This window comes from Antechinus flavipes, chromosome 4, assembly GCF_016432865.1.
Source record: "Antechinus flavipes isolate AdamAnt ecotype Samford, QLD, Australia chromosome 4, AdamAnt_v2, whole genome shotgun sequence".
Classification (NCBI taxonomy): domain Eukaryota; kingdom Metazoa; phylum Chordata; class Mammalia; order Dasyuromorphia; family Dasyuridae; genus Antechinus; species Antechinus flavipes.
Window position 1 is genome coordinate 485,830,642 of NC_067401.1, and position 13,147 is coordinate 485,843,788.

At 35.5% G+C, this 13,147-nt stretch overlaps 1 long non-coding RNA gene across 1 annotated transcript in view; it reads left to right on the forward strand.

Moving 5' to 3' along the window:
* LOC127563511 (uncharacterized) overlaps window positions 1–13,147 on the forward strand; it is a 123,045-nt gene that overhangs the window by 79,722 nt on the left and 30,176 nt on the right. The window lies entirely within an intron of this gene.

Consider the following 13,147-nt stretch of genomic DNA (forward strand, 5'->3'; position numbering starts at 1 on the left):
TCCCAATAACAAATTCCATTAATCAAATTTTGGATAACTCCTAAACAAAGATTTATCATAACTTTACAGTAATAACAGAAAGAAATTTTGTCTCAATAAGTTCACAACTTAGAACAATTATCATATCTAAGTAGATGTTACATGAGTGAGCATTATACATACAAATCATTTTGCTTTTAAAATACCCAATACATAGAAAAATATCCCAAATTGCATATTGTCCATAACAGAAACATTTTCAAAAGGACAAAGGAAAAAACTATTATGTTCAGAGTTCAGAGGCCCTTTAAATAACCTCAGGATGACCCAATACAATCAATTTAAACTTATACAAAAGACCCAATTCCACATAAAAGAATTCAAGAAGTTTCTTAAAATAGCAATTAAACTTTTAGAAATATTCCTACCAAAGTATGGATCACATTTATGACCATATTTCTTAAACAAGAAAACCTTTATGTATCAAAAACAAATATTCAATCAATTAACCTAAAAGTAAGCATGCCCTTAAAAATCAGTTTGTTGCACTGGCCGTAATCAGATAAGAAAAAAAAAATGGCAGGAACACACTTAGAGGGGTAAGGAGAAGAGAGGATTCTACATGGCCACCCTTCCCCCACTCCTGCCCCCTAGGAAAAAAATTCCCTCAGGTTCCCCACTCAATTTCCTAATGGGGATCCTTTTCAAGATTTAGCCCATCAGTTTATTTACTTTCTTCCCAAATCTACCAAGTTCCAAACCTTCTCCTTCCTTCAAAATCCTTCAAAAAATTCACACTATGGTGAATAGCCCAAACCTCCATAAAACCCACACATGTCCAGCAGAGCTGGATTTAAAGTATGACTTATGTTAACAAATAACTCAATATATTTCAGATGGTAACAAACTGAATCAAACAGCTGTTTTTAAAAGTTTTTTTTTTTTACCACCTTTCTTCTAACAGCTATCAGCATCTTATCTCCAAAACTTTTTATTGCCCAGACCAAGCTAAGCTTGAATTTTATTGTTCTTTAGTCCAGTAGACTTTTCCTTAAAAAAGTTTAAAATCACAAGCAAATTTTCTTTATTCATTGTTCTTAAAACTTAACAAAGCTCTTAAATCAGCAAACAGACTAGGGGCTTTTTCCAGGACCTCCACCCCCAGAGAGAAGTTTGTTTCACCTTGAATTCCTTTTTTTCCCCCCAGAATCCAAAGGGGCTTCTGTGAACTTCCAAGCCTGTTTAGTGCTTTTCTTTGCCTTCACAGAGAATGCCTAGATATTCCATTCAAACTTCTTTTCTTTAAATGTTAGCACACTGCTCTTCTATATATATTTAACTTCCTGAACTTTCAAATCCCTTTCAATCTAATTTTTTTATTCATTTCTTTTCTTTTCTTTTTTTTTTTCTCCCTTTTCTCCCTTTTTCTCACAGGCTGCTGCAGTCAGCCAGAGACAGAAGGAGAGAGAAAGATTTTTCAAACTTCTTGATATTTTCTAAGCCTTCAACACAGAGGCTGAATTCTTATCTCTTACAAGCTTGCTAACTTTTAACACAGACACACAGAGACACATGTGGAGCTCCATTTTACTAAGCACAGTTGCAACGTTGTTCTTTAAAATTTTTCAACCAACAACAAAACAGACAGACAAATCACACAGAACATAGAACACACATCAGACAGACTACATAGTTACAACATTAACCAAACATATAACATATACCCAGAGAAAATTTTCCAGCGTCCCAGAAAATACCCATCTTAGAACTTTTAAACCCATCGGTTTTATTCTGAGACCACAGATAGCTAGCAAACAGACCAGAACAGAACCAAAAAAGAATCAAAAGATCTACTCTCTTGTTTATCTTGCTAATTTATAACCTCAGAGCAAATAATCTTCAGTCTTAATGGGTCAGAGGGGGAGGGGAGTTTTACAGTTTAGGAGATTGAGACAGAACAGTTAAAGAAACTGAGACAAGGGAAACTAGTGCAGGGAATCTGAGTCAGGACAGTTAAAGAGAACTGTGGCATAACATTCAATACTCTCTCCCCTAAATATTCAAACCTTTGAATATTAGCACCTTCCTCTAGATACCCAGGAGGTCTTAGCACCATAATTTTGACCAACCCAAAATAAAACTAGAAAAATGTAAGGACTCATATGGCAAGAGCAAGTCTCCCCCTGATAACCCCAGAGTTAACAGCTGTACAAAAGCTCCCTTGTTGCAAGCATGTCAGGTCCTCTACAATTCCGGAGCACCATCTCAGTTAGAGAATCCAGTTTGAGATGGAAATTAAATCTGTGGTCATTTGTGCACTTTACTAACAGCAGGGCCCAAGGGCTCAACCCACTCCAAGGGAGAAGGGTAAGGCTGGAGTAGCTTCACATGTCCTGCCCAGAGCTGCTGTTACTAGAATATAGATTTCTGAGCAGATTATGCACAGTAAGACCATCAAGGCAGGCAAACTCCAAACTTTTTCAATGCCTGATATCAAACAAGGTCCTTTGAAATGCTGAGGTACTAATTAATGAACTGGGGTTACAAGTCTGAAGAAAAACAGATCAGAGAGACTGACAGTCCCAAGTCAGGTGTCTGATTTCTAAAACTTTTCTAAAAAAATATAATCCCCAAAACTGAGTCTGCCAGGGCAATTTTAACAAAATAAGGGAATCCAAAGCTAAAACATTCAAATTCAATCTGAACTAGTGAGATGGGGATGGGGCAGAAATGCCTAATGCATGTGAATAGGAGGTAGGGGTTCCCATTCTTTCAGGTATGATGAAAAAAAAATACACCAGTTTCTCCAATGCTCTATCTCTTCCTTCCCCTTTTATTTTTTTATTTATTATTATTATTTTTTCTCACGGAAAGGAATTATCAAATGACTATTCCCCATATTTAAACCCCAAGAGTGAATCAAAATCTCTATACATAACAGACTAGTACAGTAGTATTTCCTTAAATGCCCTTAAACATAACAGCAATGATTACATAGTTTTAACAAATCCCATCCCAATTCTTAAACACACAGTAATAGATGATCCAGGTAAGGTTTAACAGTCAGTCATCAATCATTCCCAAAGTCCCTCATATCAGTCCAAAGTACACTAGATGCAGGGTCCAAAGGCTCATTGTTTGGGGAAGTTAAAGAAAAGCTGTTGAAGGGGTAGATTTTTTTTTCTGTCTGTTATCTCCTTTTCATTGTTATGGGAACTTAATTCGAGCCTAAAATTGGTGTGCTTAAGGGCATCTTTTAAGAAAGAGGAACTGTCCTGAATAACTTTGTTAACATTTGTTAACATCCTCATCATGTTGAATGGCTGCAAGTAGGCTGCTTATGCTATTCCAATAATTGAAAGCTGTGATAGGGACCTTTCAGGTCCGAAAGTTCTATATATCTATATAGTTTATATATCTATAAAAATCATTAAGGCAATCTCCAACTCTTTTCCACCTTTTCATATCAATGGTTCCTGTGGGAACTATGGACAAACATCTTCTAAAAACTTAAAAAATTTCACAAGTCTTTTTTTTTTAACCCTTACTCTACGCGTCCTTAATGAGTCTTTGAGACCCTCAACAAACTTATGTACACTAATGTCCTGTCCCATATCAAAAACCTCACTCACCAGGCCTCTTTCTCCAGGGTGGGTGGATCCGAGAGGACCTTCTTCTCTTTATTCTCTGGGACTACTCAGTTCTATTTCTTCAGAGGTTTTTTGATCCAGCAGTGGCTGCTCCTAACTCCACAATCTTCCGGGCCCCACGTTGGGCGCCAATTGTCCAGAACCTGCTGGACAGTGTGTGTAAAAGGCCCTGCAAAAAGAGAAGAGGAAGGGTGGGACAAGAGATGTGCAGAATTGGAGACAAGACAGGCTTTCTGATCAAGTCTCGTTTATTGTGGGCAAAAGTACAAGTATTTATGGTGGTTTGTGAGGGAGTGGGGGTCGTGCAAACTCAGTACAGAGGAGACCCTAGATAAAGGGTTTGTTTCCCGCTGAAAGAGGAGTTGACCAGAGGCCTTTGATGATGTAGGAAGCTCCAGGAGGTGTCTAGATGTCTGTTTGTTCAAGGTTAGAGGAGTCTTAGGAATGTGGCTTTATCACCTGTAGATTAGTGCCGGCTCCCCACAAGAGCTCAGATGATAACCCTGATATTTCCTTCCTATATGACTGATTTTGGATAAATTCCTTAGCTTTCCCCAGGTTCAGTTTTCTCCTCTATAAAATAAACAGGCTGAGCTGGATGATCTCTTGTGACCCTTCCAGCTTGAAAATTTATTTCTTTTTGGTTGATATTAGATAGGAATCCCAGGAATCTTTTCTCTACTGTTATCCAGAAGATATTCAATATATTGTGTTTTCTAGTCCGATAAACTGACTTTGCAAGTTGTGCTCTTAGGATCTCCACTCAAAGGATGCTTTCTTGACTAAAACATTAAGTTTATATGGGCAAATGCTTGATAAAAAGACTGAATGTTTGCAATTTCTAATTAACTCACTTCTAACTCAGATGTTTCCACATTTTCTGGGACACCAGGACTACAAAAGTAAACCAGCAGAAAGAGAAAGGTGCAAATATTTAAATATTAACTTCCATAGACTTCATTTCACCTGGATGTTTATCTCTATGGATTTACAGATTTAGATAGATATATTCATTAGACCTAAGTGATAAAGATTATCTCCAGAGTTTTTCTCTGGTCAAAATGGATTCAGGGCCCTCTCCCACCAGGGAAAACCTTTGTTTTCTCATTATCAATTTCAGCAAGAAAATAAAATACTTTAACCAAATTGGATGTCAAGGGGCACTTTTATTTCAGAAGAATGACAAGACAAAATAATTTAAAGGGGAAATAATAAAATAACCAAGTGCAGGTACTGTCTATTCTTGCAGCCCATGACAAACAAAAGTTTGTCTTTCTATCATTCCTTTCTCCTCCTATCCCTTGGACAAAAGGAATTGGTAAGTAATTGCACCATATTTCTTCTGGTTTTTGAGTTAAGTTCGCTTCTGAGCAATCACGCCAGCAGTATAATCTTACTTGACAATCCAGCTTCTATCTCTGTTGCATTTATTATATCCTGTTGTTATACTGTTGTTAAGTCAAAAATACAAGAGAAGATCATGACATGGTGAACTTTTAAGATCATGAGAGAAAGCTATCAGAAGTCTAGGAGCATAAGTATATGCTAAAATTTGCTAGAAACCACACACCAAAGATTCAAATCCTGAGCAACCTGTTTGACTCAGACTAGCATAAAGATACCCAAAGAGAGCCATAGTGAATTAACCATTGATATGGTGAATTCAGAAGCACACTTGTGGGAGGGATATAAATTCTATGTAGAACCTACTTTAAGTGTTAACCCATTCTTGTCTGGAAAAAAAAGTGATAAAGGAAAGAGTATGATCTTTCTGCTGTGGGAATTTCCTATCTTGCTATGTCTTCAAGATAAATATCCACTGAAAGAGAGATCTGGTGTTAATCCTTTTCTTGTTGGGGTAAAGGGACTTGTGTGGAAACTATGAACTATACCATATAAGGTTACCCATTTTTGGACAGCTCATAATGGAGAGTTTTGATTAAAGGTGATCCACTGAAGAAGGAAATGGCAAGTAATTGCACTATCTTGGCCAATACAATCCCATGATCAGTATTAAAAGATATGTCATTTGAAGATGAACCCCTCAGGTTGGACGGTGCCCAAAACATTACAAAGAAAAACTTGAAGTAGACTACAAGTAGTTCCAGCAAGAATGGAGTAGCTAGGCTAATGCTAAAAGGAAAACTTGGCTGTGGATGTGTCTGGTGATGAAGCAAAAGTCTATTGCTAGAAAGGTCAATATTGTTTAGGAATCTGGCTATGACACAAGCTAAGGGGGGTGTTATAAAAATAGGAGATGGAAAGATTAAACATTGACATGTAGATTGTCAGTGAACTTAAATGGATGAGAACAGGCAAATTTAATTTAATCATTACTACTATGATATATTACTGTGGGCCAAAATCATTTAGGAGATATGACATTGCCCTCATTGTCAATAAAAGGGGAAGTAAAATTGGGGTATAATCTCAAAAATATCAGAATGACATCTGGCCAACCATTTAATATCATAGTAATACAAATCTATGCTTCAACCACTGATGTCAAAGAGACCAAAGTTATTCAATTCTATAAAGATCTACAAAGTTTTCTAGAAATAACACCAAAAAAGATGTTTCAATCATTATGGGGACTGGAATGTAAAGCAGGAGATCAAAAAATAATTGGAATAACAGGCAAATTTGACTTTGGGATACAAAATTATATATGAAAGAGACTAAAGAATTTTGCCAAGATAACTCACAAACTTATTGGGAGGAACCAGAGAAACAATATTGGTATACCAATTAGCACAGTGCCTAGCACATAGTAGGTGCTTAATAACTTACTTTATTGTCTTATCCCCATTTTTTCCACTCTTCTTAGTATTATTCCCTCCTCCATATACACTTTATTTTAGAGATTCTAGCCTCCTTTATCTTCCTCAAAGTTATAATATTTCCTAATTCTGGACTATTTCTTTAATTGTTCCCCATCCCTGGAATATTCTTGTTTTTCATCTCTGAATCCTGGCTTCCTTTAAGTTCCAGTTCTTTCTAAAGGAAGCCTTCCCTGATCCCTCTTACTTCTAGTGTCTGCCCTCTGATAGGTAGTTCCTATTTATTTTGCACACTTTCTTTGTGCTTAATTATTTGCATGTTTTCCCCATTCCCATTAAGAGATATGAGGAGTGAGGAATGAGATCAATACCTCTTCCTCAAAGGAAGGTAATATATTTTGCTGTTCTTTCTGTCTTTAGACATTAAAGACATTAGAGTAGTACCTGAGAATAATATGGTAGTAGCATAGAGGTAGAAATGCTCAATAAAAGAATTCTGTAAAAATTAGAATTAGATAAGTGGAAGCTAATTACTTTATGATACATGATGAAAAACAACAGACTGGGAGAATCGTGCGGTGGAATCAAGATGGCAGAGACAACACACAGTCCACTCTGACTTTCTTTACAATCCTCACAATAATGAAAAAATCCAGCCTCTGAATTAACTCTGGACAGACAGAATCCACAAATATTGGGAGTGCAACAAATTATCAGCAGAAGATAATTTCAAAGATCACCAAAAAAGGTCTATTTCAATTGGAAATAAGAGGGAGGCAGCCAGTGCAACCAGTACAACACTAGTGCAGATAGCTCACAGTCCTGGGATAGCGAATTTACAGGAGGAAACAGACCAGAAAAATATGTTTCAATCAGAAATGGGAGAGAGGCAGCTAAGCACAAACAGCTAAGGCCAAACACCAGCACAAACAGAGCAGAGCCCAGGGTAGGGCAGTCTCAGTGTGGCCTTGTGACCTCCGCAAAGCAGAGAGTTTTCAGGAGGAAGTAGACCAGAGAAGGTCTGTTTCAAATGGAAGTGGGAGAGAGACAGCAAGGCCTAGGAAGCTGACTACAAATGCCAGTGCAGATAGCTCCGAGTCCTGTAGCAGTGCAGTCTCAGGATGACTGAGCAGATTCTGACCACAAACCATCTGATTCTGACCATCAAGGCAGACAGCACAGAGCCCCAGAGCATTGGTGATGACTCCAGGTGGCAGACCCAGCACCAGGAGTGAATCATCACTGATCCAGCCCAGCTGTGCTTGCTTGGAAAACCTCTCCCACCCTAAAAGCAGACCTTAACTTAATTTTTAAAAAATGAGTAAAAAAGTAAAGAAGACTCTAACAATTGACAGCTTCTATTCCATAAGAGAAGAAAAGATTTCAAATCCTGAAGAGCCTATCACACAAGGCTCTCCTAGAACTTAAAAAGGAGAGCTAGAAGAAAAATGGGGAAAGGAAAGGAAAGCCTTGCAAGAGAGTTTGGAAAAGACAACACAAAATAGACATTGTTAAATGGAAAAAGCACATAACTCATTAAAAGATACATTTGATAAACTGGAAAAAGAAAGCAATTCCCAGAAAAACAGAATTTGTTAAACAGAAAAAGAAAATAATTTCTTAAAAAACAAAATTTGTTAAATGGAAAAAGAAAATTACTTTATAAACACAATTTGTGAAATGGAAAATAATTCAATAGAACCAAACAACTCATTCAAAAATTCAACTGGACAAATACAAAAAGAAGTAAAAGAGTAAATAAAGAAAACAACACACTAAAATTCAGAATTGAACAAGTTGAAATGAATGACTCAATAAGGCAATAAGAATCAGTTAAGCAAAAGCAAAAAAATGAAAAAATGGGAAAAAATGTAAAATATCTAATGGGGAAAACAACCGACCTGGAAAATAGATCTAGGAGAGACAATCTAAGGATTATTAGTGGCCATCTCCAGCAATGAGATGAATCAAATCAATTTCAATACAGCAGTAATGAATTGAACCAGCTACACCCAGTGAAAAGAATTCTGGGAAATGACTATAAACCATTACATAGAATTCTCAGTCCCTATATTTTTGTCTGCCTGCATTTTTTATTTCCTTCACAGGCTAATAGTACACTATTTCAAAGTCCAATTCTTTTTGTACAGCAAAAAAAACTGTTTGGACATGTATACTTATATTGTACCTAATTTATACTTTAACATATTTAACATGTATTAGTCAACCTTCCATCTGGGGGAGGGGATGGGGGGAAGGAGGGGAAAAAATGGAACAAAAGGTTTGGCAATTATCAATGCTGTAAAATTAACCATGCATATAACTTGTAAATAAAAAGCTCTAATTAAAAAAAAAAAGGAAAGAGGAAAATAAAATTGTTAGTCTTAAAAATGAAATAGGGAAACTTTCCATTAATGAAGAAGAAATTAGAGCAATAATTAGGAGTTACTTTATGCCAATAAATTTGATAACTTAAATGAAATAGAGGAATACCTTCAAAAATATAGGTTGCCCAGATTAACAAAGGAATAAGTAAATTGGTTAAATAGTCCCATTTTAGGAACAGAATTAGAATAATTTATTAATCAACTCCCTAAGAAAAAATCCCCAGGAGCAGATGGATTTACATGTGAATTCTACCAAACATTTAAAGTACAATTAACTCCAATGCTATATAAACTATTTGAAAAAATAGGGAATGAAGGAGTCCTACCAAATTCCATTTATAACACAGACATGGTATTGATACCTAAACCAGGTAGATGAAAGCAGAGAAAGAAAATTATAGACCAATCACCCTAGTGAACATTGATGCAAAAATCGTAAATAAAATATTAACAAAAAGATTACAGAAAATCATCCCCAGGATAATATACCATGACCAAGTAAGATTTATACTAGGAATGGAGGGCTAGTTCAATATTAGAAAAACTATTAATATAATTGACTATATCAATAACAAAATTAACAAAAAACTATATGATAATCTCCATAGATGCAGAAAAAGCATTTGATAAAATCCAACACCCATTCCTATTAATAAAAACAAGAGAGTCTAGGAATAAATGGATTTTCCCTTAAAATAGTCAGTAGCATCTATTTAAAACCATCTGTGAGCATCATATGTAATGGTGATAAACTTGAACCATTCTCAATAAAATCAGGGGTGAAACAAGATTGCCCACTATCACAATTACTATTCAATATTGTATTAGAAATGCTAGCATTGGCAATAAGAGATAAGAAAGAGATTAAAGGAATAAGAGTAGGTTATGAGGAAACCAAATAATTACTCTTAGCAGATGATATAATGGTATACTTAGAGAACCCCAGAGATTCTACTAAAATGCTATTAGAAACAATCCACAACTTTAGCAAAGTTGCAGGACACAAAATACATCCACATAAATTATCAGAATTTTTATACATCACTAATAAAATCCAACAGCAATAAATACAAAGAGAAATTCCCTTTAAAATAACTGTCGGTAGTATAAAATATTTTGGAATCTATCTGCCAAGAGAAAGTGAGGAACAATACGAGCAAAACTACAAAACACTCTCCACACAAGTAAAGTCAGAGCTAAACAATTGGAAAAATATTAAGTTCTCTGGGATAGGTCAAGCAAATATAACAAAGATGATAACACTATCAGACTCCCAAGAAACTATTTTAATAATCTAGAAAAAATAACAACAAAATTCATCTGGAAGAACAAAAGGTCAAGAATTTCAAGGGAACTAATGAAAAAAAAATCAAATGAAGGTGGCCTAGCTGTACCTGATTCAAAACTATATTATGAAGCAGCAATCATCAAAACCATTTGGCATTGGCTAAGAAATGGACTAGTTGATTAGTGGAATAAGTTAGGTTCACAGGACAAAATAGTCAATGACTATAGCAATCTAGTGTTTGACAAATCCAAAGAGCCCAACTTTGGGGATAAGAATGTACTATTTGACAAAAACTGTGAGGAAAATGGAAAATCAATATGGCAAAAACTAGGCATTGACCACACTTAGCACCATACTCCAAGAGAAGATCAAAATAAGTTCATGATCTAGGTATAAAGAATGAGATTATAAATAAATGAGAAGAATATAGGATAGTTTATGTTTCAGACCATGGAGGAGGAAGGAATTTTGACCAAAGAAGAATTAGAGTTCATTACTGATGACAAAATAGATGATTTTGATTATATCAAGTTAAAAATCTTTTGTAGAAACAACATTAATGTAGACAAGATTCGAAGGGAAGCAATAAACTGGGAAAACATGTTTATATTTAAGGGTTCTGATAAAAATAACTGGGGAAGAAAAACAAAAATGCAAGCAAACAATAACATAAAGAAAGTAAATGTTATATTGTGGTCCACCCTCATTTCCCAGTGTTCTTTCGCTGTGTGTAGCTGGTTCTGTTCATTAATGATTAATTGGAACTGATTTGGATCCTCTCATTGTTGAAGATAGCCACTTTTTTCCAAAATACATAGAGGATTGATTCTAATTTATAAGAAGTTAAGCCATTCTCCAATTTATAAGTGGTTAAAGGATATGAATAGACAATTTTCAGATGATGAAATTGAAACTATTTCTATCCATATGATAAGGTGTTCCAAATCATTATTGACCAGAGAAATGCAAATTAAGACAACTTTGAGATACCACCATACACCTCTCAGATTGGCTAAGATGAAAGGAAAAGATAGTGATGAATGTTGGAGGGGATGTGGAGAAATTGGGACACTGATGCATTGTTGGTGGAGTTGTGAACAGATCTAACCATTCTGCATAGCAATTTGGAACTATACTTGAAAAGTTATCAAACTGTGCATATCCTTTAATCCAGCAGTGTTACTACTGGGCTTATATACTAAAGAGATATTAAAGAAGGAAAAGCAACTGGAAAATGTTCAAAATTGCAAAAATGTTTGTGGCAGCCCTCTTTGTAGTGGCTAGACACTCAAAATTGAATGGATGCCCATCAATTGGAGAATGGCTGAGTAAATTATGTTATATGAATGTTATGGAATATTATTGTGCTGTAAGAAATGACCAGCAGAATAAATACAGAGAGGCTTGGAGAGACTTACATGAAGTGATACTAAGTGAAATGAGCAGAACCAGATCATTATATGCTTCCACAACAATACTACATGAGGATCAATTCTGATGAAAGTGGCTTCTATGATAAATGATGAGCAGGATACTCTCAGGAAGAAAAATAACTGGAAAGTCCTCATTGAACTCAAGAAAAGTAAAATGCATTACATAGAAAATAATAGCAATGTTCTAGGATAACCAGCTGTGAATGACTTTGCTATTCTCAGTAGTACAAGCATCCATTACTACTCTGAAGGATTTAAGATGAAAAATCCAATCCATACCCAGAAAAGGAACTGATTGTGTCTGAATGCAGATCGAAGTATTCTCTCTCTCTCTCTCTCCCTCCCTCCCTCTCTCTCTCTTTTCTTTAACCTAATTTTTCTTGAGGGTTTATATTTTCATTAGGGTGAGAGATTAATTTTTTTTTGCCCACAACTTGACTTTTATGAAAATGTTTTGCATAACTATACAAGTGGTTTCTTAATTATGGGTGGAGATAAGGGAAAAAACCCACGACTTATAAATTTCAGAAACAAATGTAATTTTTTTTTTCTTTTGAGTGTTACTGGGGGCGGGGGATATTAAATAAATAAATAAATAAAGTAATTGCAAATAATATAAGATACTTGGGAATCTAGCTGTCAAGACAAACCCAAGACATTTATGCACACAATTACAAAATACTTTTCATAAAATAAATTCACATCTGATGATTGGAGAAATATTAATTGTAGGTAGACAGGCAGAATAAATATAACAAAAATGACAACCTACCTAAATTACTTTACTTATTCAGTGTTATTCCGAGGAAGCTACCAAAAACAATTCTATAGAGTTAGAAAAGTGTAATAAAGTTCATCTAGAAGCACTGGATGTACAAAAGGTCAGGAATAAATATTGAGGAAAGTGATGACCGAGTTAGCACTTTGGGTACTTTAGAATCAGCCGGAGTCAGGATCAGTAAAAGTCCTTGATCTTTATTCTTTGTGGAGGTGAAGGGAATGGCGATAAGAAGTGAGAGCAATCCCGACAGAATCTGCCAGGAGTGTCTCTGGTTTTCTCACTCCACAACCAAATCCTCTACCCAATCTCCTATACAGATCAAGCCTGCAGCATAGTGGGCAGGGCCATTCTTTTTCCAAGCATATACTCATAGAGTATTGTCCAATTGGTAATTGGCCTTAAGTGTTCTGACCTCAGTGCATCTGCTTAGAGTTTTCAGCCCATTACAAAGGAAATCAATTAAAATATAAAAATGAAGGTAGCCTAGTAGTACCAGGAATCAAAGTGTGTTTTTTTTTTTTTTTTTTGCTTTTTTGTTGAGACAATTGGGGTTAAGTGACTTGCCCACAGTCACACATTTAGGAAATGTTAAGTATCTGGGACCAGATTTGAACTCAAGTCCTTCTGATTTCAGGTTTGGTGCTCTATTCAGTGCCCCACCTAGCTGTACTTATCAAAGTGCATTTCAAAGCAGTAATAATCATCCAAACAATCTGATACTGGCTAAGTAATGGAACAATTGACTAGTTGATATTGTATGCGTGTATATATAGTGTATACAATATACACTAGGAAATTACCATAGTAATATAACGTTTGACAAATCCAAAAGATCAAAGATTTTGGAGC